The sequence below is a fragment of the Trichoplusia ni genome, chromosome 9 (genome assembly GCF_003590095.1).
Source record: "Trichoplusia ni isolate ovarian cell line Hi5 chromosome 9, tn1, whole genome shotgun sequence".
Taxonomy (NCBI): domain Eukaryota; kingdom Metazoa; phylum Arthropoda; class Insecta; order Lepidoptera; family Noctuidae; genus Trichoplusia; species Trichoplusia ni.
The window spans coordinates 10,882,532-10,907,013 of record NC_039486.1 but is presented as its reverse complement, the minus strand read 5'-3'; the positions used below and the strand labels follow the sequence as shown (position 1 = coordinate 10,907,013).

The following is a 24,482-nucleotide window of genomic DNA, read 5'->3' as shown; positions in this document are numbered from 1 at the left end:
GTTACAAAATATTTTTTGTTCCTACATATGGGTATTTATCGTTAAGCAATTATTTTATCTTAATACCTTTTTATTAACAAAAAACATCGAACGATAGTAATATTCTAAGCATTCAATGCATTCTCGACTGTGATAAAGCAAGTTTCTTTTAGTATCTGTAATCTAGGGCGAGATGCGGCTGAATCGGTTTTGTGGTGCAAGAAGATCGGCCTGTGTCCAGCAATGGGCTACGATAGGAGTGCAGAATTGCAATTTGTAGATTTTTTTAATGAGACAAAACTGCCACACCTACCCATCATTGAAAGACTTAACTCGTGTAAGCCAGCACCTGCCTGCCATACACTTAAGTTCAGACAGAAACTACTGGCTGTCTAGAATCACGCATCTTTAAAAAATGCGAGCATTAAGTAAGATTTGTAAAAAAAAACTACTGTCTTTAAAAACGCGCCGTGTCCATACACAAAACGCTCCCGTATATTTCGAAATTCTGTTATCGAGGAAAAGCGCTTCAACAAGACGCCGAATTCTATTTACCCAAGGGACCGTTATGTACCAGAATATGTAATAACGTGTACAACATATATGTATGTATGGTCTTACGATGTCCTTATATGTTCTCATTATAGGGGTAACAATTATCCTAGAGGTTCAGCTCTGTGGGCAGAATACGTGAATTATCATTGTCTTATTAAGTTGCTGGTTTTTTTTTATAAAATTATCCAGAGAGCAGTTTTTGACAGCTTGCCCGGACTAAGAAGGATTTTTTATACTATCTTTTATTTATGGTACTTAGTATGTTTTTTTTTATCGTTGATCTTATTTTAAAACAAAGGATGATACTGAATTTCAACGTGGCAATGCAGCCAGCTTTTTGGGCACGTTTCCCGACTTTGGCTGGGATCTTTTTTGACGGTCTGTTAATTATGTACATTGTTTATAGTGTATTCATATTATTAAGTTTAATATGGTTTAAAAAAATGAAAATATTAAAGTAAGTAATGTTGTACATAAAAAGTTTAAATGAACTGAATTTAAATTCACTAACATCATAATCTAAGCGAATTAAATTTAAATACATATAACAATTAAAAATAACACTGCTCATCATTAATATCGACCTAATGTTTCAACTAAATACAAGCACACATAAATAAAAACATCTTCGAGACAATCATGAAAACCGTTTAATTATACAAGCAAATGTAATGACTACGGTTACAACTGCTCCAATAAACAATTTAATTAAGTTATAATGTGCAGGTCTCATTAAGCTGCAATTAATTAGTCATGAGACGGACATGACTGGTGGCGGTACGTCATCAACTATGTATGTTAGGATGATTGGAATGGACGCCGCCATATTGAAAACAAGTGTCTGTCAAATGTACGAATGTGTGAGGAGGTTTTGTGTAATAAGTTCATAAATGGTGATTTTGGTTGTCAGTTTGAAATTTTTGCTGCGGTAGAAATTCAGAAGCTCAGCGATTAATCCAACAGAAATTATTTTTCTCATAAAATGTATACAACAATTTAGTTTTTATACCCTTTTAATATGATATAAATTCGATTTCAGTAGGTGTTAAGTTATTTAGTTTTATATGTACTGGAGTTAATGTAAATTAAATCTATACTAATATATAAAGCTGAAGAGTTTGTTTGTTTGAACGCGCTAATCTCAGGAACTACTGGTCTAAATTGAAAAAATATTTTTGTGTTGAATACACCATTCATCGAGGAAGGCTTTAGGCTATAAACCATCACGCTGCGACTAATAGGAGCGAAGATACAATGGAAAATGTGAAAAAAAAAACAGGGCATGTATAAATCATAATTTATATCTTCTGCCCACGGGGACGAAGTCGCGGGCAACAGCTAGTATCAAATATGTATTTATGAATGTAATGTAATGTTTTTATTGATACAGAAATTCCACAATCGGTGCAGTAAACTTAACACGGTGAAAAGCAGTTCCCTTTTTAAACTTGGTCAGCAATTTAATGAATTTTATTTCTTGAACGTTAAAATGCGACGTTGCTTCGGAGTGCAAATGAAAATTACTGAATAAAAGAATTATATTTTATTGTTACTTAAGTCGTATTATTTTGTATGATCTTACCTACAGTATTTTCAAAGTTACTATCACAACAATTTTACAGGATAATTGTATCAACATTGCTTTTGTGTAATGATTATATTGTAAGGATGTTAAAGTAGTTACTACATATATTATATTTAATGTATCATACCTAAAGGGTAAAAACGGAGTCCTATGACTAAGGCTTCGCTATCTATATGTCAAATGCTATATCTCATAAACGATTATAGTTACATATATATATTTGTTCCTGCTGCCGGTATCACAAACATTTTCAAAGCAAATAAAATATAGATGAAGTCACAATTGGATAAAATCTATACTAATATATAAAGCTGAAGAGTTTGTTTGTTTGTACGCGCTAATCTCAGAAACTACTGGTTAAAATTGAAAAATTATTTTTGTATTGAATAGACCATTGATCGAGGAAGGTTTTAGGCTATATACCATCACGCTGCGACTAATAGGAGCAAATATGCAACGGAAAATGAGGAAAAACCAGGGCAGGTATAAATCATAACTTTATCTCCTAAACACGCGGATGAAGTCGCGGGCAACAGCTAGTCATAAATATGACAGGTGGCCATTTTTTGAAATTGGTTTTTATTTAGCCACTTGACCGTTTTCTTTTTAAGGTTAGTACACAATGCATACATATACACACATATTGTATATATTGTATCCACTGTATAACTTTTTTCATATGAGCACAATACAAATATACGCGGTACGTGCCTGATACAAAATAATCAATCATTGTGAGATGACGAGCAAACTTCTGAGAGATACGGAATCTTCGGGAAGCTGTGTTTTGTACAATAGTTTGGTTAGTAGAGATTGAATTGTTTGTATGTTGTTATTAATCTTACTTATATGAGTAGTCAGTATGTTTGATACCGTTATTTAAACGAAAAAAGAATAAAATAAAACTTGAAGAGGCTTTACAGTGTTTTTTTTTAATCAGATTGCACATAGACATGGAAAGATATGGAGGGGTTGAAAAAATATCGTATTTACAAAACGAAATCATTTGCTTACTCAATGAAAATTACATTTCATCTGTTACAAAATATATCAAAACTTTTTTTTTATACACAAAGCTTAGTTTCAACCCTTAGAAAAGCTAAACATCAAACTCAGTATACAAAAACAACCTTTTTCCGTTTCCCCAGTAGTGTGATTCCTAGCCGCCAGGATTTCAGATACAAACAAATACAGAAATTGATACAAAAGAAATATTGGGGCATCAAATTGAATAAATTCAACCCTGCACCCGTTTAGGGGTTGAATCTCTTTGTTCTTTCAACCCTTAACGTTGTGTTGAGATATTGAAAACCTTTGAAGGAGGTTTTAAATAAGTTTTGTGATGTCTTCCCCTGGGGTTGAGTAGGCAGTTAAGTGAAATACTAATAAGAAAAGGTTTTTCTATGTTCTTGTTGGGGACTGAAGAAAATAGAAATTGGAATATTAACGAACAGTGATTTATTATTTTTTTACTAAACAGTCAGACCATATTTTTTTATCTTACTTCATAAGGTGACGAAGACAAAAAATAAAAAAAATATGGACGTTTCCCAGTTCGGGTAACTATAAAATCGCTAGATAATAATAAGATTTTATTAGTTTTTAGTTAAAAATATAAATAACCTGTCTATACTTAAAATTTACTTTATTATATTCCAAGACCTAATATTATTCCTTATATAATAATTTCTAGAAACTAATACATGTCAGGTATACTTAGAAAATTCTCTTCGAGTTAATTGGAGCAGATCTTACGAACTGGGGGTTCCCCGAAGCTTGTCGTTGCCTCTTTTGTGATATTAAATAGTAAGTTGGGTCGTAATAGTTAATTTAATAAAGAACTTTACATCGACTATCAAAGGTTCAGTTTATTGGCTGCTAAATGAAGATCTCTCGCAAGTTTAGTAGCATAGTACCCGATTTACTGCTTTTTTGCCAGCCTTTCCTGGTCATATCAAATTCTACATTGATATAATTATTAGTAAGCCAACGCATGTTTATTTCAAAGGTAGCTTTGTTGTGTTCGCGTATTTTCAATAGAAAATAAGTTAGTAGAAGTTAATGTAGAACGAAATTCAGGAGCAAATAGCACAATACAATAATCCGGTCAAGCGCGGGTCGGACTTGCGACACTAAACGTTCCGTAACAGAATAATGTGAAGTATAAATAAACTAAAAAATAAATTAAAAATAGAAACCTAAAAGTACCTAATCATTATTAGAAAAAAATAGAACACAATTTATTCAAATCTCATAAGAAATACAAAACTAAAGAAACGACACATTCAAATTTGGAATAGAACTTCGTAAGCGAGCAAAAAGGCGGGAATATCTTCAAAACAATAGAGGCAAGAACATAACTTGATAAAATGTTTGTCACCGAGTTTGGCGCCTTGCAAATTATGTTGCAGAATAATTTTATATTGTTTTGTGGGTTCGCCTGCTGTATGTATAAATTTTTTACAGAACTCATTTTTGTATTCTCATTTCTGAGCGAATGCCACCACAACCTTAATTGTATATGTTGCAGTTTTAAAAGTTAAAAGGGGCGCATTAAGGAGTGTGTGTTCCCCAGTGGATTTTTGACTTTTAAAAGTTGCTGGCTGGCCAAAAACTATGTTTTGTGTTTTATTTGAGAGCTTGGCTATTTATTTAGTCTAAGCGTTGTAAGTCATTATTGACGTCATAAGTTTTTAAAGAACTCACTCGTGTAACTATCGTAATAAATAAAGCTGGTAGAACTAAACGTTTAAAGTTAACGACTCGGTGTGCCCGTACAATACTGTTTAATTATTATCAACTGTTTGCTGCCAATGGGCAGGTGAGGGCAGAAGGCAAAAGTAACAGTAGGTGAAATTTTGAGAAGTGAAATCATGAGGGACTACAGGTTTTATGGTCTTATAAATTTTCAAGGAAATCATATAATAACAAAATGCCTACATATTTTTGAATGCTCTTTATTGGCACAAACTTGTATTTTTTTTTCTCTAGCCCACTGTGTCCCACTTCTGGGCAAAGGCCTCCCCCAAATCCTTCCACGACTCTCTATTCTGGGCCGCATGGGACCAGCCTGCGCGGTAAGCGTTGGTCGTCTCGCCACCGCTTCCTAGGTATTGAAAAGTAGTATTAATTAGATTCTCCAACTTTTAATTATACAATACTTAGTATTCGTTGTACCTGTACCTACAACAACGATCTTTTTTTTCTGAATTAAGTTGCGAAAATCTATCCCAATATTCAAAGACTGTACAGAGTGGTATTTCTGTTACACAACTGCATCGCCAGTGACGCGCAACAAAATTACCAAACATGTTATCACACGTCGACAATCGCAATATGTCAGGGCTGCGTTAGTCGTGAGTGCAGTCCGTGAACAGCGCATAAAGATACCTATACACCACGACATTTTACAATAAACACAATTATTTGGGATACCAATTGACTATGAATAAATACTATTTTACAACTAGGTATTTTTTTAGGAAAATCGTCATCGCTGTCCACAGCTCATCATACTATTGGACATATTTTTCATTGCTTCAATATGACTTCGACTTAATAGTGTATTAATGACGCATTTTAATAAAAAAAAAACAATATTTTATTTATTTTATGTAGTCCCTAAACATGGCTTAAGTAACGTTAAATTATTAAAGATCTTGAGCCTCTGGTTGCATGGTTCCCGAAATGTCATTTCCCTTTAAAAAACTCTAAAACCTCTAGTGGTGACTATTTCTTGGCAATAAAAAATCGTCAGTTTTCGGAATCTTGTATCGCCTCGTATACAAAGACCCTTACAAACAGCCCCGATATTATTCGATTGCGTAACGTAACAGCGCACACACTACGCGATTAATTAGTAGCAACATTGTCCGGATCGGGAACAACTTCACAGAAAATCTAATTTTGTAAAACGTTCGTATTTGATTCTGTGAACGATTTGTTTAGAATTGTTTGAACAGTGTAATTTCGTGATTAGGCGAAATGTATAACTGTTTTCACAATATTATTGAGATAGACTGATTTCATTTCCGACTCATGCTTTACAAAGTAGCCAAACATTAAGTTAATTTGTCAAAAATAGTCAAGTACGTAGGCAGAAGTATAAAGTTACTACTTAAATCAAAATAAACCGTAACGCTATTCCTCATTCAAAATCTCATTTCTCCAACTTATTAAAGCTTACCTAGCTGGCTGCCTGTCAAATTAAAAAGTAAAATTTACAAAAAAGAATTGTCAAAAACAACCTTTTTGCTAGACGATAATGAAAGGAGGTTTTTTATGAATGAGATTGTAACTGAGGTCCATGATTAAGGTCTGTAGCAAGGATTACAAGGGTTTGGGCCCAAAGGTCAAGGAAGGTTGGGACGGGTCCAGGGAGATTTTTGTGAGAATATTAGTTTCATACGAACGTGGGAGTATAAATTAGATTAGACAGCTAGTCAGGACTATTTATACCGCTGATGTGTAACAGTAATGTATTGTTTTGGCTTCCTGTTTTGTTATGGTGGGTTAATGATTCTAATGATACAGTAGACCCTAATTCTCCATAACGGTATCTTATAAGGAAACAATATTTCTGCTTTGTATATTGTATCTCACGAGGAATAAATACTACATAATATTCTGAACATGAAAACAAGTTTTCCATATCTTTAGAAAAAATCCAAAATTTCACCACACCTAACTCTTACCTCCTCTGCTTACCCCCGAAGCAATGATACTAAGATTTCTAAACGCACTCGTAACAGACATGTACAGTCAATACAAAGGAAGCATTTACGACGCAACGTTCAAAAGATATGATGATTTGCCGACGCATCAGGTTACCAGGAAAATACGTCAGCTGAATCTTTTATCTTTATGTAACTTTTTTGTAAAGATAAATATGATACGTGACTTATTAGGTGCAGCGACTTAATATCTAAAAGTACATTTGGGAGTTTCTCGACAAAAATATCTTGGAGGAAATTGTTCAGCTCTTAGAATTCGTAGAGTTCATATTCGCTCTGGAAAGTAATATTTTTGTCACTGCCAAGTGTAATAAAAATACAAGATATTTTAAACGTCACTTAGCAAACTACCATCGTTAAGGTCCAGTATTATTAGTAAGGTATTATTGTCTTCAAATCTTTGTTACTTACCACTGCTCTGTGGTCATAATACTGACTAAAACAGATATAATATCTTTAAGTTTCAGAAGCGAGACAGCATCTACAAGGCTTATCGGCGTTTCCCTTCCACAACTGCAGCACTTTAAGAGGTAGTGGCCTCTTGTAAGTGGAAGGCCTCTCAGAGTTACCTCTATACGCCCTAAATACGTCCGGTGCCCCTTGTGCAGTCAACCGCGCCACCATCCCTACTGACTAGCTAAAGTCGTATCCTATCAAGTTTCCTTTATCAGACTGTACATTTCATGAAAATGTTGAATGGAATTTCTTTATAAATTTAATCTTCAATCTGCTTGTAAAAATGATAATTACATATATTGAGCCCTTGGAATGGCATTTATAAAAACGGCACTGAAAAATGTCTACGTTGCCATTTTTGCCGGCTTACATACAATCAAAATATCGCACGACCATGCACAAAAACACTTAATTAAATTAGACAGTCAGACAATTTTAATACCTCTTAATTGCTTACAAACTACTTATTTACCTTACGTAATGACACCTTAATCTCCGTCAAGATTTTCCACAACAATGGTCAGTCACGTGACTCACGACTAACTGACAGTTTACAGTTATTATCACGTCAATTATGACATGCGATTATATACGGGACAAAAAATATAAAGACATGTGCACAGAATTCATTTCAAATGATTCTTCGAAGTTTGAAGAAACTGCTTCTGAAGAAAGTAGGTGGTAACACATAAATATTTAGCATTGCAACTTACATTTTTAAAGCAAGTACAGTTTTTTTATAACCAACATAGCCTGAGCAATTGAAACTGTCTGCTAATTTGTGTCAACCGTTTTGAACAGTGATTGTTAACTCTTGGAGAGGAGAGTCATCGATATTAACGTTCGAAATTGCCTGAAAAAGGTTTGCTTGAAACAAAATCCTTTCGATTTTCATAAAAAATATTCAATCATTTAAAGAGGAATTAATTAGTTTTACAGAGAACCATTTTTTAAATTACTTTAGGTTTTTAGGACTCAATGCAACGATATTGGTTATTTCATTTGGCACCGCCAAACCAACCATGCGTGGTTCGGAGATAGGCACGATCCTAGGAGACTAAAATCGCTGGATATCGCGATCTTGCCATGTACAAAAAGGTCCTTACAAAAAAACTACAGTTTTTAAAACTTTTCATGCTTCCAGAAGTGCCTATTCCCACATCCCGGAACACTGACGCATATCCCGTAATGATAACGACACATCTTACTCCGGTATACATCAGTAGGGTGTCCATAAATCTCCAACTTCTCAGATTAACTCCCGTTTCGGATGCTCATCCCAAAGTTGGAACTTATTTATTTCCCAAATACGCGGTGTAGCGAGATTTATTCCCAAGGAGTGGTATTAAGCATCCTTCGAGTCGCAGTTAGCTAAATATTATGATTCATTAAGATTAAGGGAACAAGTTTCGAGGATTTAAAACGCAATCAGGGTATTGGTTTTGTCTTTGAGAGTGTACGGTGGATTAAATTCGCGAGATACGAAAGATGCTGTTGAATTTCATCGCGAATGATCTTCGTGTTGTCGAATTGTCTTGGAAAATGTTTTGTCTTCAAATCACATGTTTGTCACAGTTTATTATAAATCACTTTATAATAAACTGTGACAAGCTGTGACAGCAACTCTGCTTTTAAGGAACTTCCAATTTGATTTTTCTAAATAACTATTTCGACATGTATCGAAAGCGAACGTTGAATATGAAAATTTCTGAAGATCACTTTCTAACCAACTCGTGGTAACAGATAACACATCGATAGCAGTCGATAAATATTTTATTTACGTTCTTATCTTGAACTGTATGACAGGGCAAGTGTCTTGTGAAGGATTTCAAATAACATATTTGAAAAATAACAACTCAGTTAAGATACTGTGAGAAAAGATGACAGATAAAGTATACTAAAACGACGTCTTTGCCAAACTTGTTTTAAAACATGAAAGAGCTGAAAGAATAAGCGCTATTTTCGACTCCAAATATTATGAAAAGTCCGTAACAATAAAGGTTTTAATCTAACATCAAAAGACAAAAACAGACGACAGTCAACACTTCATTCCCCATAATGACTAACATTTAATGATGAAGCTGAATAACGATGTTAATATAAAGAAATGCGTTCGTTAACGGAAATCGTGAAATGCCATAACGAGGCGTCTGACGATCGCGACAGGTGCGACTGAAATGACGCCATCGATGGATGATAAAAATAATAGGGTCTGATGTAAACGGTATACTTGGAGCTATAGATAGATGGAAAACTGAAAGCCTGAATGCCAAATCGTCTGTCTAATAGATAACATTCAAACATACGAGGTCAGAAGAAGTAGCGTGTCATGACTTGGTGTATATCATTCAGATTGACCAATATAGGACTTAAATAACGATGTAAAAAGAGAGGATTCAAAAGATTGAGAAGATTGACAAAAACAAGAAAAGCATATGGATTTGGGTTATACAATGTTGACGATGATGAGTTAGCAACAGCGACGAATGATTTACTTTACTGTTTTTTTTATGTTTTAACACCTACAGACAGCAAAAACAAAACACAGTGAAATTAAAATACAATACCAACTTAACATTACCACGTATAATCGCATTCTGTTTTCCAAAACATCAGTTAAGGTTTATTTGAATAACGCGTTGCATTGCGTGTTGAACTTGAGCCCTGACCTTGTAATTACCATACAATGGTTGGTTAGCGCAACACTTTCCTCGTTGACTTGTGTATTTTCACCGTGAGAAATCGGAAATAGTGGTAATAAATAGTAGCCAGTGGTAAATTGTTGTCTAGGAGTATGTTTGTGTGCGTATATGTACGTACAGTCCATCAAACATACACACAGTTACCATATCATGCATGTGCACTCTTGTTTCATATTATTTGTGTGTGTGTGTAGGTATTGGTATTGGTATGTTCATGTGGTGCATGCATTTGGTATTTTCTACTTAAATATTGTTTTGTTTTTATACACGTGGGATTTCATTTATGATTAACTATTGAGAGGCTAAAATTGTGCAAAACACAAGATTCCAAACTAATTTTGTGGCATTTTCATTCTTATTCATAAAATGAGCAGTAGATGTATTTTCAATGTACTATAATTTAATAAGGCACGCAATACGACAAACCCTTTTTTTTAAACGAGTTCTTTTTAAGACAAAAAGGAACAAAATTAATACCTTTTTTACGGGAAAACTTTAATTAATTCCTGTACCTTCAACCTGTTTCCTGAGGCAAGTCTTGATGTTCCAGAACGGTCAGGCAAATCGATTTGCCCACGAGCTATATGAAAATTGGAAAATGAAAATTACTTTTTTTCATAAAAATGTAGCGGTTCAAAGGTTTGCGAAACTGATTCAGTTCAGTTCAGATGAAAAGTTAGATATTAGTTGGGTTATTTGTCGATAGAAATTATTCAAGAGTTAATATTTTGTTGTTTTGGTTCCAAGCAATGAGATTTCCTGTGGGTAGGTTGAAAGGCTATCTAGGAATAGTATACATAGAGGCACTTAAAGGATATTGAACTCTATAGTTAAAGGTTTAAGCCTTAATCAGTCAAATAAGACAGTGTCTTTGGTTTCTCGTGATAACTTCTTTTATTATTTTGAGCTACAGTTCAGTTTATGATGTAACAACAAAATCAAATGGTTTTTCCTCTCGAGACCCTAAGTATCCAATATTAAGGGATGACACAGCATATCCGTTCTTACGAAGCGATTTCCTCGCATCATGCGGACGAGCCTTTATTTTTTTCCAATAATTCTTGCGATTAACGAGGTAAGAAGATTATTACTATTTACAAGAATTCTGGATTAATATTATCTACGTATTTTGTTTTTCTTCTTAGTCTGTCAATTAGTATACTTTTGTACTTAATTAACTATGGCAATAATAGTTACTGAACTAAAATTTGTAAATCACAATCACTATTAAAATGTGTTTCAAATTACCGAGTAGTGATGTACTTTTCGTCCCGGGATATTAAAGTTTTCCATATCAAAATTGACCGCGTATGTGGCACACGAAATTGTTTTGGGTTTCCATTAATTAATGTTACAACAAAAACTTATGAATACTAATTGCAAAACCTCCGAACTCTATAAAGCGAATGAATAAACTCCGGTATACATGTAAACGAGAACTCTAAACTTTGACAAACGAAGTGACGCGTCCGGGAATATTTAGCGGGATTTGCAAAATTTTGCAATTCTAATAACTAGCTAGTTGACGATTCAAATCCTGTGTGTATTATGCAACGGTAGTGATGTGCGGGTTCCGGGATCGAGTTAATATCCCGGGATTTTATGGTGGATCGTAAAACTTGTGCGAAATTCAGGAGGTTTTTGTGAAATGTTTTCCTGTTTTTAGTTTATACGTGATAGTGAATTTGGTCGTAAAGAAAAGCTGACACCATTTTTGCTTTACCAACTATTATTTTATTTACATAACATTGATTTCTAAAAAAGTTTCAGTTTTATGACATGGTCTGTACTTTCTTAATTATTCTTATACACCACTGACAACTTATGGCGGAATATATCTTGAAGACACCTGATTCATGCTCAAACCTTCCGCTATTTTAAGATAGCTGAGAATGTTGAACAAACCTACCTATTTGTAGCTACAATTATTTTAAGCAAGTGGGAATTGAGGTTAATTTTCTTCCTTTTACTCCCAAACGCTTCTGATAAGCATTTCCAAAATTATACGTACACGTGCATCGTTAAAATAACAACTAATTAGCGTGGCAACACAATACTGACGTTTCGTTACTGCTTCACACTCCATTTGTGATAAGAGATAACAATACAAGCATTGCATTTGCTTTTAACCATATGCTGATAAATTTGTTTCACCTCATAGTAACACTGTTTTGAATACACAGAGATAATAGATAATAATAGTTTTGTATTGATAGACACCATATGCGAAACGAAATTATCGAACTTCACCTGCATCAACAAACTGCATTAGTTTTAAAAGAAAACGAGCCATGATAAAATAATAAGAACATTAAAATAACGTCAAAGTACAGAAAAACTACTCATTTAGTTCGAAGCGCTTTCAAAATTACGAATTTCATATGACAGAGTTAAATCCGAGCAGTTATCTCATTTTCAACGAGTCTTTTAATCGATTACTTTGTATGTAGGTTAACCCAATCCACATTAACGTCCCGGGAATCAGAACCGAATTCAACCATAAAGCACTGTATTTTCTCTTTTCATTAAAAAAATAGTTTAATCCCGGGATTTATTCGTAGCGCTCCCAACACTATTTTGTTTCAAACAGATATGTTTGCTAACGTCACTCTGTCGGTGTTTAGATTTTGAATGACTTTTTGACATATGTGTGATACGCTAGAGTATAATAATACTTCAGTCTGTGCTAGGAATATCGTTTTGTGGGAATCGTGTACTGGGTTTGGTAGTGCATTCCAATTTGGTTAAAACTTAAATTTAGATGTCTGCAAACATTTCATAAGTATTCCATTTCCGTGCTCTATTTGTTAACACTGGTTTAACGAATTAGAGAAACTGAAACATATCCTGAAATAGACCATACTAACTACTGGACTATCTAACTAAACCAATTAAATATAGCGTGGCGATCCAATATTATCAGCGTTGTCAGCCGTCGATCAAGCATAGTTCCGATTTGTGCCACTGCACGAATAAGCGGTAGAGTCGCGTTCCTTACCAACATTGTGTCAATCCTCAAAACGGAGCTCATTCGGGAGTAAGTATTGGTATGCTATCTTACCTTTGTGACTGAAAACTTTATCCCAAAATACAGTATACTCCCTATTATAAGTTAGATAATTGTCTGTGCTTTTAATTGTGCCACTTCGTATCAATGAAGTGGATAAATAAAAATATTAATTGATGATGGTTTCTTCCCGCGTATTTATAGGGTTTGCCCGACTAATTTATTGTTTAGTAGAATATAAATAAATATAGTACATTAGTATTTAATTCAACGCTATATTACTGTATATTTCCATCTAATAAGTACATTTCTATCGTCACTGATACCATAACTAGTATGTCGGCTGTCAAGCTGTTTTTTCGTTGACAGCCGAGGTAATTGCTTAAACCACAACATGTTAAAAAACTGTTTCACGTTCTCTAATATAGACTGACAGTCATATGAGTTATTATTAACAGATTATTGACCTTATGTTATTCTAAAAGAGTATTTTTTTTTAGATCTAAGAAAAGAGAAGTGTTTTTTTTATTATCGTGTTGGCTTTTCCAGCCTGCAATTTTTAATCATATTTTTTTTGAGGAGGAATTTGTACAACCAAATCGGTAAAACAAATAAAAACTAATGAGCTAACTTTAAAAACTTTCGCCCTTTTTGAGTTTAGGGTAATACGACAGGTATTTTTTTTTTTTTTATTTATTTAATAGTTCATGTACACAGATACACACAGGTATTTCAAAATAAATTAAAAAAGTAATTAACAAGATACGTTCGTTTACTCCATTTTTTTTTCACCTTTACAAGTGTCACGTTTTTACATTTTTTTAAAACAATATGCAAATTTTATACTTTCCAACCCTTACTGGCGGCCCTATAAAAAGTGTATCAATGCACTATCCACTCACAAGGTCATCGACCTCGTGACAGCTTATTTGCGCAGTGTGACTCATGCGCACGCGTTAAGGGCGACACACACTCGTCCGGAAGTCGTAATGTTCGAGTTATTCAGATTTACTGGGTACTAGACGAAATGGTAATGTTGACATAAATTATGTGTGTATTTTTTCTTACCGTTTAGGTATCATTACTAAATGTTTTAATGTTATGTTTTGTAATTTTTCTATGGTTAAGTTTTTATGACATATATGTAGCTAGCTGTTGCCCGCGACTTCGTCCCCGTGGGTAGAAGATAATAATATAAGTTATGATTTAGGTATACCTGCCCGGTTTCTTTCACATTTTCCATTGTATCTTCGCTCCTATTAGTCGCAGCGTGATGGTTTATAACCTAAAGCCTTCCTCGATGAATGGTCTATACAACACAAAAATATTTTTTCAATTTGGACCAGTAGTTCCTGAGATTAGCGCGTTCAAACAAACAAACAAACTCTTCAGCTTTATACAATTAGTTAGAAGTATAGATTGGCTTCAAGTTGTGTAAATCATTTAATAATTAAATGGTTATAACATTTGTATTTAATAATGCAGATTCAAAAGGAACGAATGGATTTATTTTAATTTACTGAGTAGAGCGTTTTATTTATGCTTATAAAGTTACACTACACAAAGCTAAAAATTAGAAGCAATTTTTGGAATTATTAATTACAAAACAAGTTATAAATATTACTCCCTTTATCCTCGTTTTTGGTAATAATTACCATTATTTTTGGAAAAAACGCAAAAAAAACCTCATTGCTCTAAAAAAATGGCTTCAAAAAATAATCTCATCTCCTATTCAAAACCAAGGTACTATTCCTAAAGTGCTATGAAACGTGAATTATATAATCGGTTTAGTTCCCCGTCCGGCTGTCTGTTACACTCCATTGCCTCCATTCATTAGGTAATGATATCTTTTTAATTGATTACTTTTCTTTTCCGATTTCAATGTTATGAATGGATTTTTTTTTTCGATTGAAATTGGTAGCTTCTAATTCATTACGCTTTTTCATTAAATTGTTTTGAGTTTGTAGAGAAATTAGAATAAAACCTCTTTTCGATGTATCGGTAAAATTATTATTTTCTTCAATTTCCATTTTACAAAAAAAAAAAGGTTTTTAAATTCATATTTTTTTCTTGTCTTTACCGATGCTATTTTATGTAATAGTATACCGTTTCTACGTAATTGTTAATTAGTAGGTATAGATGGTTACTTTACGAAGTCAATTATTAACATATCTAAGAAACTTAAAACAAAAGAAAATACCTGACACAATTTTCTTTCAGGAAATAACGGCTTGTCTGAGAATTACAATTACCGTTTGCCTTTTGTTTTCCATAAAAGACCACCTCTGCTTACCCCTTATACATAACTTCAGACATGTAACAATGTCAGAATGTCATAACAAACGACACTCGCACTTATTTATTTAACAATAAACACTTCCTGACACAAAATATTCGCATTGTATAATAATTTCACTACCGAAACGTGTACAAAATCCTTTACAGGTGCTAACATAAATAACAAACAACCTTACTCCACCCACTTAGAGTCGAAAATAGCTCGAGACTGTAATACTAAATATAATGTGTATGAAATCTTTTACAGATATTTTAGAAAATACATTATGTACCGTATTCCGTTTCCATTGAGTTGGGAATTGCATGTTGGTTTCGGACTAAATATAAGCTAGCTTTGTGTCGGTTGGCAATTGTTTTAGGCACGTTTGTTGAATGCTAATTACGTTTAATAAAGTGCTCTGCGCGTTAAATAACTATCATTTAGGTAATTGGTAACAGGATGCTTGTATCTACCGGGTATGGAAATATAGGTGAGTTTGCCTAAGGCGTTACTTCATTGTTTGGCCTATGGACGAAGATTGTATGAAATATTGTTTTCCTTACTTTAAGCAATATTAATCTTAATATAGACGGTTGTCTATTTGTTTGTTTCGACTAACTATGAAAACTGCTGTACCGATCTTTTAAGCTTTCCTAGTCTCGTTGCATAGGAAGTAGTTTAATATAATTAAAAAAATGGATGACAACAGCACTGATAGCCGATTGGTAAACGCCCCTACACCAAAACCCCGAGCATTACGAGTCGCGGGTTCGATCCGCGCGTATGACGCCGTATGAGGTTATGCAAAGTCGTTACAATCATAAATACAGTCTTCAGCTTATTTGTATATACTCTTAAAATCGCTCTCAACCCGCTTTTTAATCACTTTCCTTAAATACAAACTCCCAATACAAATACTCATACAAACACCCAATCTTGTAAACCATCAAGGTTGCCACTTAATAAGATTCTGATCGCGTCCCACGATGGTTTACCACTGTGTCACGTTGGATACATACGTGTGACATACGCAGTTACGCAGTCCAAAGTTCTGTATGCAAAAATACTGGGCGCATGTGTAGATGGTATCTAATCGTCTATGCATGTCCGGTGCACCTTGGACAGGGTGTATGCTAGTATGTTGGTACAAAGAAGACAAAACTGTTAACAGTATGTACTGTTTTATAAGTACTGATTTGATATCTTAATATTCATAAGGTACGTGCCACGTTTGTCCGTGATTGACTTCTAAAGTACTTAACTAAATCAATGGTCAATGGTTGGATTCAATTTGAAAGGTAGTATAAATTTTATCTCAATTTATTGTCGCATTATTATTTTACCGCAAGTTATTTGTCGCTAAGATAGAATCTTGCCCGGTCCGGTCGGATAGAATTATATTATTCTACAGGGTCCAGGATAAAACATGGTCGAAATCAAAAGATACCTTTGGATATATTATTCTAATGTACTAGTTCATGTCATTTTATCGTTGCCAGAGCCAGCCAGCACTATGTAGTTTTCAACGACTGCTAAGTCTTGAAGGTTTTTTTTCATTTCTTTCTAAAAAGGAAGGAACTTAAATGCAGAAAAAATCTACAGAATTTACCCACCGATCTTAAATGATAACTCGGTAATAAAACCGTTAATTCAATAAGCATGTTAGGCAAAGGTACTCTCATTGATAATACATTCGGAGCACGTTGTGGCGAGGCGCCTCATGCGATGGGCATCATTATGAGGAGTACACAGGAGTCTTGTCTGATGAGCATGTGTGATTGGGTGACAATATATTATTTATAGCTTGGTTAGAGTTTAAATTAGAGATGGTGACTGGGTCAAAAAGTTTAGATCTTTTTATAGTAAGTCCGTCAGATAGATAATTAAAAATATTAAACATAGGTTTTTACTTTATCTAAACGATAAAAAAATACAAAGATAAAGTACTTTAAAGTTTTGGAGAGCTTGTGATGTAACGACTTCGCAAATTTTTTACACATAAGTGACGTCAAGCGTTAGTTCTATAGACAGTAATTTAATCAATTTGCGGGACAATTAAAAATAAGTATTCACAATTATCCATTAAATACCAATAGGGATGACACAGTAAGGTACGTTGCGATTTAGATGGAGATATATATCCTTTGAACAGTTAGCTAAAAGGGTTGCGAAGGACTTCTTCTTACCATAAAAACCCTGACATGGAGTACAGAAAGATATTTTTGTTTACCAGATCTATGCAATTAGCTTGTGGAGGACTAGCCGCCGGATTTGATACCTTCACAGAACATTGTCGAAAAATATTAGACTACATTTAAAAAGTTGGGAATCTCAATGAGATTAATTCACGCAATTGATTAACATTTTGCAAAGTGTATTCATATTTTCTTAATTTATTCAAATATAAAGCTACTTTAACGGGTTTGTTTAACGGTATAATCACATTACATATTTCCGATTTTAGCTAGATGTTGAGTAGACTTAGCAATTAAAACGGTGTATTTACCGTATTTGTTCAGTTTTCGAAATTCTGATTTGCCCAACTGCGTTGAATATACTTGGTTTAGCTATCGAAGTTGTTTTAACGTTACAAAAGTTGTAATTACAGTTCCTATGACCTCTTTCAGTTGTAAACAAATCTTTACAGTAGTGTTGTTCGATCTTTGTAAGAAAACCTCTTTGCTCACAGAAGCTAATATAAAAATTAGTTTCAATGTTATTCATTCATTTATTTCATACTAGTTATTGCCCGCGGGCCCGTCCGCTACAAATCAAAAATGACTACACTGGAACATGAAATTGGGATAAAAACTATCTGTTTACTAAGTTTCGTCTAAATCCGTTCAGTGGTGTTTGAGTAAAAAATTAACAAACGTACAATACATACAAACTTTCACGTTTATAATATTAGTAGGATGGAAACAATACGTGTTATAAATTTATTTGTTTTAACAAATCTCTAAATGCTCCCCATTGGTTAAATTAAGTAATTAAATACTTTGTTGCTGGTTTAGCAGATTATGTCCGTGACGGGACTTCAGGGGAGTGACTGCTCGGTCCAGGGTTGGCGTTGGGTTGCGGAGCGCCGTAATCCTGCGGCCACAAATGGGGTGGGGAAGCTGTGATCGTAAAGCCTTTGTGACCACTGAGACACACCGGCGTGCCGAGTTCAATGGAGAGGGGCTCAAGTGTGTTGGACAAATTAAATGTGTCTAGTACTAGGCTTCGTAAAAGATAAAGCTAAATGTTTTTGTGATGTTGTTTGCTTCTTTCTATTTCATTTAACTACAATGAAATGAAGTCGATATCACTTTTACATGCTTTAAGCTACCCTGCGAAAAAATCGAAATAAGCTCAGGGGTCATCGGGAAAATATTGTAAGTATTTAATAAACTATGGATTAAATTAGTTTTTAAATTTGGTTGTCTTTCAATTCAAACTGAAACTATGTGTGAAAAGGTTTTGTAAAAATCCAATTCAGGAAGTTAAGGAATTAATAAAACTTACCAGTAAATTATGAATCACTTTAAACTGGCAAAAATAAACATTATTCTACATTTAATTGAAACTGTTACATAAATACGTCTGAACCACAGCCTCACTCAACAGGAACTGAGTAATTAAATGATTCATTCATAACAATTAATTATTTGTTTCATAAATTGATTACAATAAATGCCAGTTAAACTGATATGAAGCGCCTGTGTGTCATGATAAGGGCATAAGGGTGTACGTTCAGATCAACTTTAGGTCATAATAGCCTGTACTGAAATTAATAGTCATATTTTTTTATTTTTTAAAGTCCGGGGACAGTATTTTGTGTCTACAGTATTGTAGTATAGTGAAGATTCAAAGAATTTGACCTTATTATATGGAAACATACTGTATGTGTTACGTCGCGAAAGTTTCGCGTTTATTCCAAACGTTGCTTAGTTGCGTTTTTATAATACCTTTTTATGCGCAGTAATAATAGTTTCAGAAGATTATAACTTAAAATTAAAGTACATACATAGGTACGAGTGTATAGTAAAGTTAACATCCAGCGTTGCAATTTTTTTACTCACTACTAATCAAAACTGAAACAATTTGACTGACTAGTAATTAAGCCTAAAACAAAAACAATAATTAATTACATTACACAAGGTGCAAACCACTTTTTTGTTGATTGAAACCGATACTCATGTCTATTCTTTTATAACGCGAATTAATAGTAACATTGCATGAAAACATCACGCGATAGTACATTTTGGGGAAGGCCAATCACGATTACACTTCGGGCCACAAAAAATGGCCCAACGAGTTGAACGCCCTCGTTCGCGAATATTCGTGTTATTACGACTTTTATTGCTACGCGTACTAAATTGTTGATCTTAGATTATGTTTTTGTGTCTGTTGAGTTGCTTTGTGATGTGATGAGAATGGTATAGGAATGTTTTTGTGTGTGTGTGTGTGTGTGTGTGTGTGTGTTAATTTGGTTTCGGATGAGTTTTTCGTTACTTGGTTGGCGGTGATATTGTTTTATTATGCCTTTTTATTAGGGTACTTTAAAAGGAGTTTATTGAGTATTTCATTGTTACAATAAAGGTATATTGTTTTTTTTACTAATTTTTTTCTTAGAAATTGGCATAAAAAGGTCATTACTAAAGGTTCTTCTAAAAGAGTAGTGTTTAATTTGCTACAAAAAAATCTACAATTTCCCATAACGGTTGACGGATATATGATAGGAATATGAATATAGTCGTAAAGTAGACTAATAGTAACACTTAACATGAATAGAGAACGTTTTAATGCTTCCACGAGATATTTACTTACACGCATAGAGATTCAAGTAGTCCATTTATCTACATCAACCACGTAATAAATCTCTTCGAAAAAGTCTCGGTAGCCTAGTTTTATGGCCGGCATTCATATGCATAAGGCTGCAAATTCTAACAGAAATATACTACACACATTTACGTAGAGTTTATTTTTAATTAAATGGAACATATACTAGAGATGAACTTCGAGAAAGATTCGGTAAAGGCTAAGTTCGGTAAAGGATTCGGCTAAGCTAAAGTGAATCGATCACCGGTTAAGCAACGTAGATGGGTGACCATCTTTGTCATAACGAGTACCTCCGTATTTCGGAACGCAAGTTAAATTGTGGGTCCCGATTGTTATTGATACATCTTTGACAGCCGTTACCGGTAATCAGAAGCTTAAAAGTCTGACAACCAGTCTAAGTAAGGGGTATCGTATTGTCCAGGTAACTGGGTTGAGGAGATCAGATAGGCAGTCGCTCCTAATTCAACACTGGTACTTAGCTGAATCCGTTAAGACTGGAAGCCGACCCCAAGATAGTTGAAAAACGGGTAGGCAGATGATATACTAGAGATAAAATTCTTGAATGAACACAGGCAATTCTCAACAGGCATTTTTTTTTGTATATTATACACACCTCAAAAGAAATTGAGCATCTCTTTTTCAGATGATGTAATCAACACTCAATGAAAAAGCTGTTTGAAAACTTAATGCGACTCAAGTGCGAACAAAATGCAAACGTCCAGCTGTCGGCGTCTCTCCATCAAGTAAACAAATGACTGCGCTCTTATCTCGAAGGCTACCTAACAATGGCCTGCAGTGTACCACTAACACAGTTCCTCACAAAAAAGGAGCAATTCCTGAGTTCTCGTACACTGTAGAGCATTTCATCAGCTTCCGTCAATACACTTTTTTTGCACTTCAGTGTACGTAGTATTTATTTCTTTTGTAGCTGCCAGTGTTACATTTTTTTGGTCGGACTTTTATGGTTCGTTCGGTAACGTTTATATTGGAGTTTAGGGTTCCGCTATAGTGTTTTGTTTCTAGTATTCTTTGTTCTTTTGAATAGAGTTCTTTTTATGACACTTTTTTTACACGTCAAAATACCTGTTCTTTGTTCTTTTTATCAGACAAGTGGTAGGTTAACACTTTTAAATTCGCAAAAACAATATACATAGCAAAGTAACAGTGTCATGTACGACGGTCAGTTTTTTTTTTTTAACAATCTAAGTGTGCCTTTTCATACAAACACAATAAAAAAGCAGGTGATCAGTTATAGGATTGCAACGCATTGCCATACACCGACACAAAAACGCGGATGACGTAGCACGGCGGTTCAGGTTTAGTCAGTAAAAGTCTGACACTACCCATTTCCTCCCCCGAGGGAGTGGGTGTCCATGAGGATTCCCCCGCCTAAACAAAAAAAAAAAAAAAAGGTGATCAGTTATTGGTACATTTTGATTCAGTAATATTATATTGTTGTCTTACATTTAAAACCAAGAAGACACCCCCAAATTGTTAACCATTTTTTTGGAGTGTAGTAAAAATAATAATTTCCTAAAATCTATCTAGAATTTTAAAACTTAAACCACGTCCACTAAAACTTTAAGGCCCGATTTTTCAATCGTCAGATAACTTTTATGTGAGGAATAAATATGGCCGTTTGACATATTTTCTATACAAAAGCTGACAAAACGTCAAACGTATTCGTCGAATAAAAGTTGGCCTAAATACATTTAAGTCACAAAACAAAATACAAGGAACCACGTACCACAACCGCACGCACTTGACAGCGAAACGATTTTTTTATTTCGTATACACTGCTGGACATGTCTAACTTGCGGTCGGCTAGTGAAAAATATTTCCTATGTGCCGTTCAATGGACTATAAATATTGAGCTGGCCTGCTCGTGATACGAAAACGGTTCGCGTTTGCGAATAAACGTAGATTTGTATTGGCAGTATAAAATGTCGGTTACATTTCTGTGTGTTTTTGCTGGATAAATAAATATATGATAAGTAAATGTTATTTGTATCAATGGGTTATGTAAATATCAACAAAACTTTACTGAGAGTTAACATTTAAAAAATCATAATATAATATGAAGTGTTCTCTTGTTTTTTTAATACGTTTTTTTAGACTCACTTTCTTGTTTGTTTGTTTGTCGTTCCGGTTTGCTTTTTGCAACTCAATTTTGAGGCTCTTCCCGAAAAGCTGGCGGGCTGAATTCTTCAGAGTGTTTAGAATTTTTTAATCTATTTATTACTTTTTGCCTGTTTTATTCTTGTTTTGATTTTAACACCTACTAACCCAAAGTCCAAAAACGATTCTAAAATCCATTCAATTATTTAAACATCAACAATTACCGAATAACGACTAATGACTTCATAAAACGTACACATTAACATTTATCAGATTTATCGCAGCAGTATACTGTAGTGTATCAGTAAATAAAATCATTCGTAGAACTACATAAACAATATAATATAATTACACGGCTTGTCTGTCCGTTCCCATGGGAGACCGTGCTTAGAGCAGACTACTTTGATGTCGCAGCGATGGTGTTATGGAAGACGGAGACAGGAAAACATATGATCAAGATGTAAAGTAGGTACTATATTTATTCAAATCAATATACTCGTAAAGTTATTTATAAAGAATAATGGAAAAATGAAGCTTGTGAAGAATAAAAAAAGAAATGATTAAGTACCGCGAATATTTTGTTGATTTAAGAACTAAATAGAGGTCGATTTTATGCTTATAATAATCAATTAAAAGTAAATTCAGTAATAATAATATCTGAACAGGTGTTGTGACGCAACTAAATGCAGGTCTATGTCTTTAAGGCTGAATTGATTGATTGAGTAATAACTCTAATTAAAGAAAAATAGAAAATCGAATGAAACCACCAAATACAAGTACATGATGTCAGTAAACCATTAAAAAAGAAAAAAAAAACTGGTTTTTTAAACCGCTACTCCGCCTGAAGTTTTGTATTATGAATCAAAACACACAGTACTCTAAATTGTTTCACCAAAAACCCAACTAATTGATTAACAACAACCGAGTCCCACAACACTCATCAAGGCATACGTCAAACAAATTCAATAAAACGCCTGTTTATTTTCCATTACGTGGTTCCGTACAACCTAGGCCCGTCCTCTCGTTGTTCAATTGACTTTAATGGAGACGTTCCACTGTGAGCCGCAGTTTGCACAAGTTGTGTAACAAAAAGACGTACGAATCGATGGAGGCGTGTTTGTTGTTTCAATACCTTTGCCGGTCTGATTAAGGACCAATATTGGTCTGTTGGTTGTAGACTATTGACAAATGTTTGTGGTATTGTATAATGGTGGCGCTGGTGGTTTCATTAGCATTCGACGGGTGGTATATATTAGTTTTCAACCGACTAAAATGATTTCGGACTGAATGAATCGATCGTGTTGATTTTTTTAATTGAAAGTTGTGCAAGTGTTCTCACTTGGTCCCATAAAAATATCATCAAGTTTGGTTCAGTATTTTTTATTTAAAGTACACTGTACATTTTGCTGTCAAAAAATATATATTGTTTTTTATCTGGCCCACTGTGTCACACAGCTGGGCAAAGGCCTTCCACACATCATTCCACGATTCTCTGTCCTGGGCCTCATAGAACCGACAAAAAAATATTATAAAATTTAACTTCTATGCGTTATTAAACCAAACTATCCTATATTCCCTTATACATATAATACAAACACAAATTTATAAAATACACGATAAAACTTCAAGCATTAATATTTATAGGATTCTGAAAACCTTTCCTAAGGTTCAAAGAAGCTAAAGGAAAGGGAAGTTCACTACTGGTTTCAGGTCATCGATTTAACGCAATACATTGCTCGCTCTATATAGCAGATATTTCTTTGATCGCTGTTTTAACAAGCGTGGGAAGATGAATATCGCACCCTACTGTCATTTGATACATGTACAAGCTAAAATGTTGACAACTCAATTATAGCATTGCTTTTTAGACAAATATGGGTGTTTGGAACAATATATTTGTGTGATCCTCAAATATTGGATCTTTTTAGCGGTCTGGAAAATGAACTTGACAGAATAACGTTGAGATTTTATTTTTGGTGACCTGTTTAATATAGTAAAATTGAAATGAAACTACTTTTACGGATTTTATCGCGGTTTCATTTTAAATTTTAGTTCCCGACGTTTCGACAGATAGAATTGACACATATTAGAATTGTTTACGTAATTGATATTTATGTTGCTTGCTAAAGTTTGTGTTCAGTAAAAAATGAGGTATTAAAAAAACATCGTAATATACATGCCTTTAAGTTGAAGTTATTTTCGTTTAAATCTTCTTATCATTAACTAAACTAGAATTCAATTTCAA

General features: G+C 33.9%; 1 protein-coding gene across 2 annotated transcripts in view; it reads right to left on the bottom strand.

The window, feature by feature from the left end:
- The window catches only part of LOC113497488, a 141,507-nt gene that overhangs the window by 21,750 nt on the left and 95,275 nt on the right, over nucleotides 1-24,482 (bottom strand). The window lies entirely within an intron of this gene.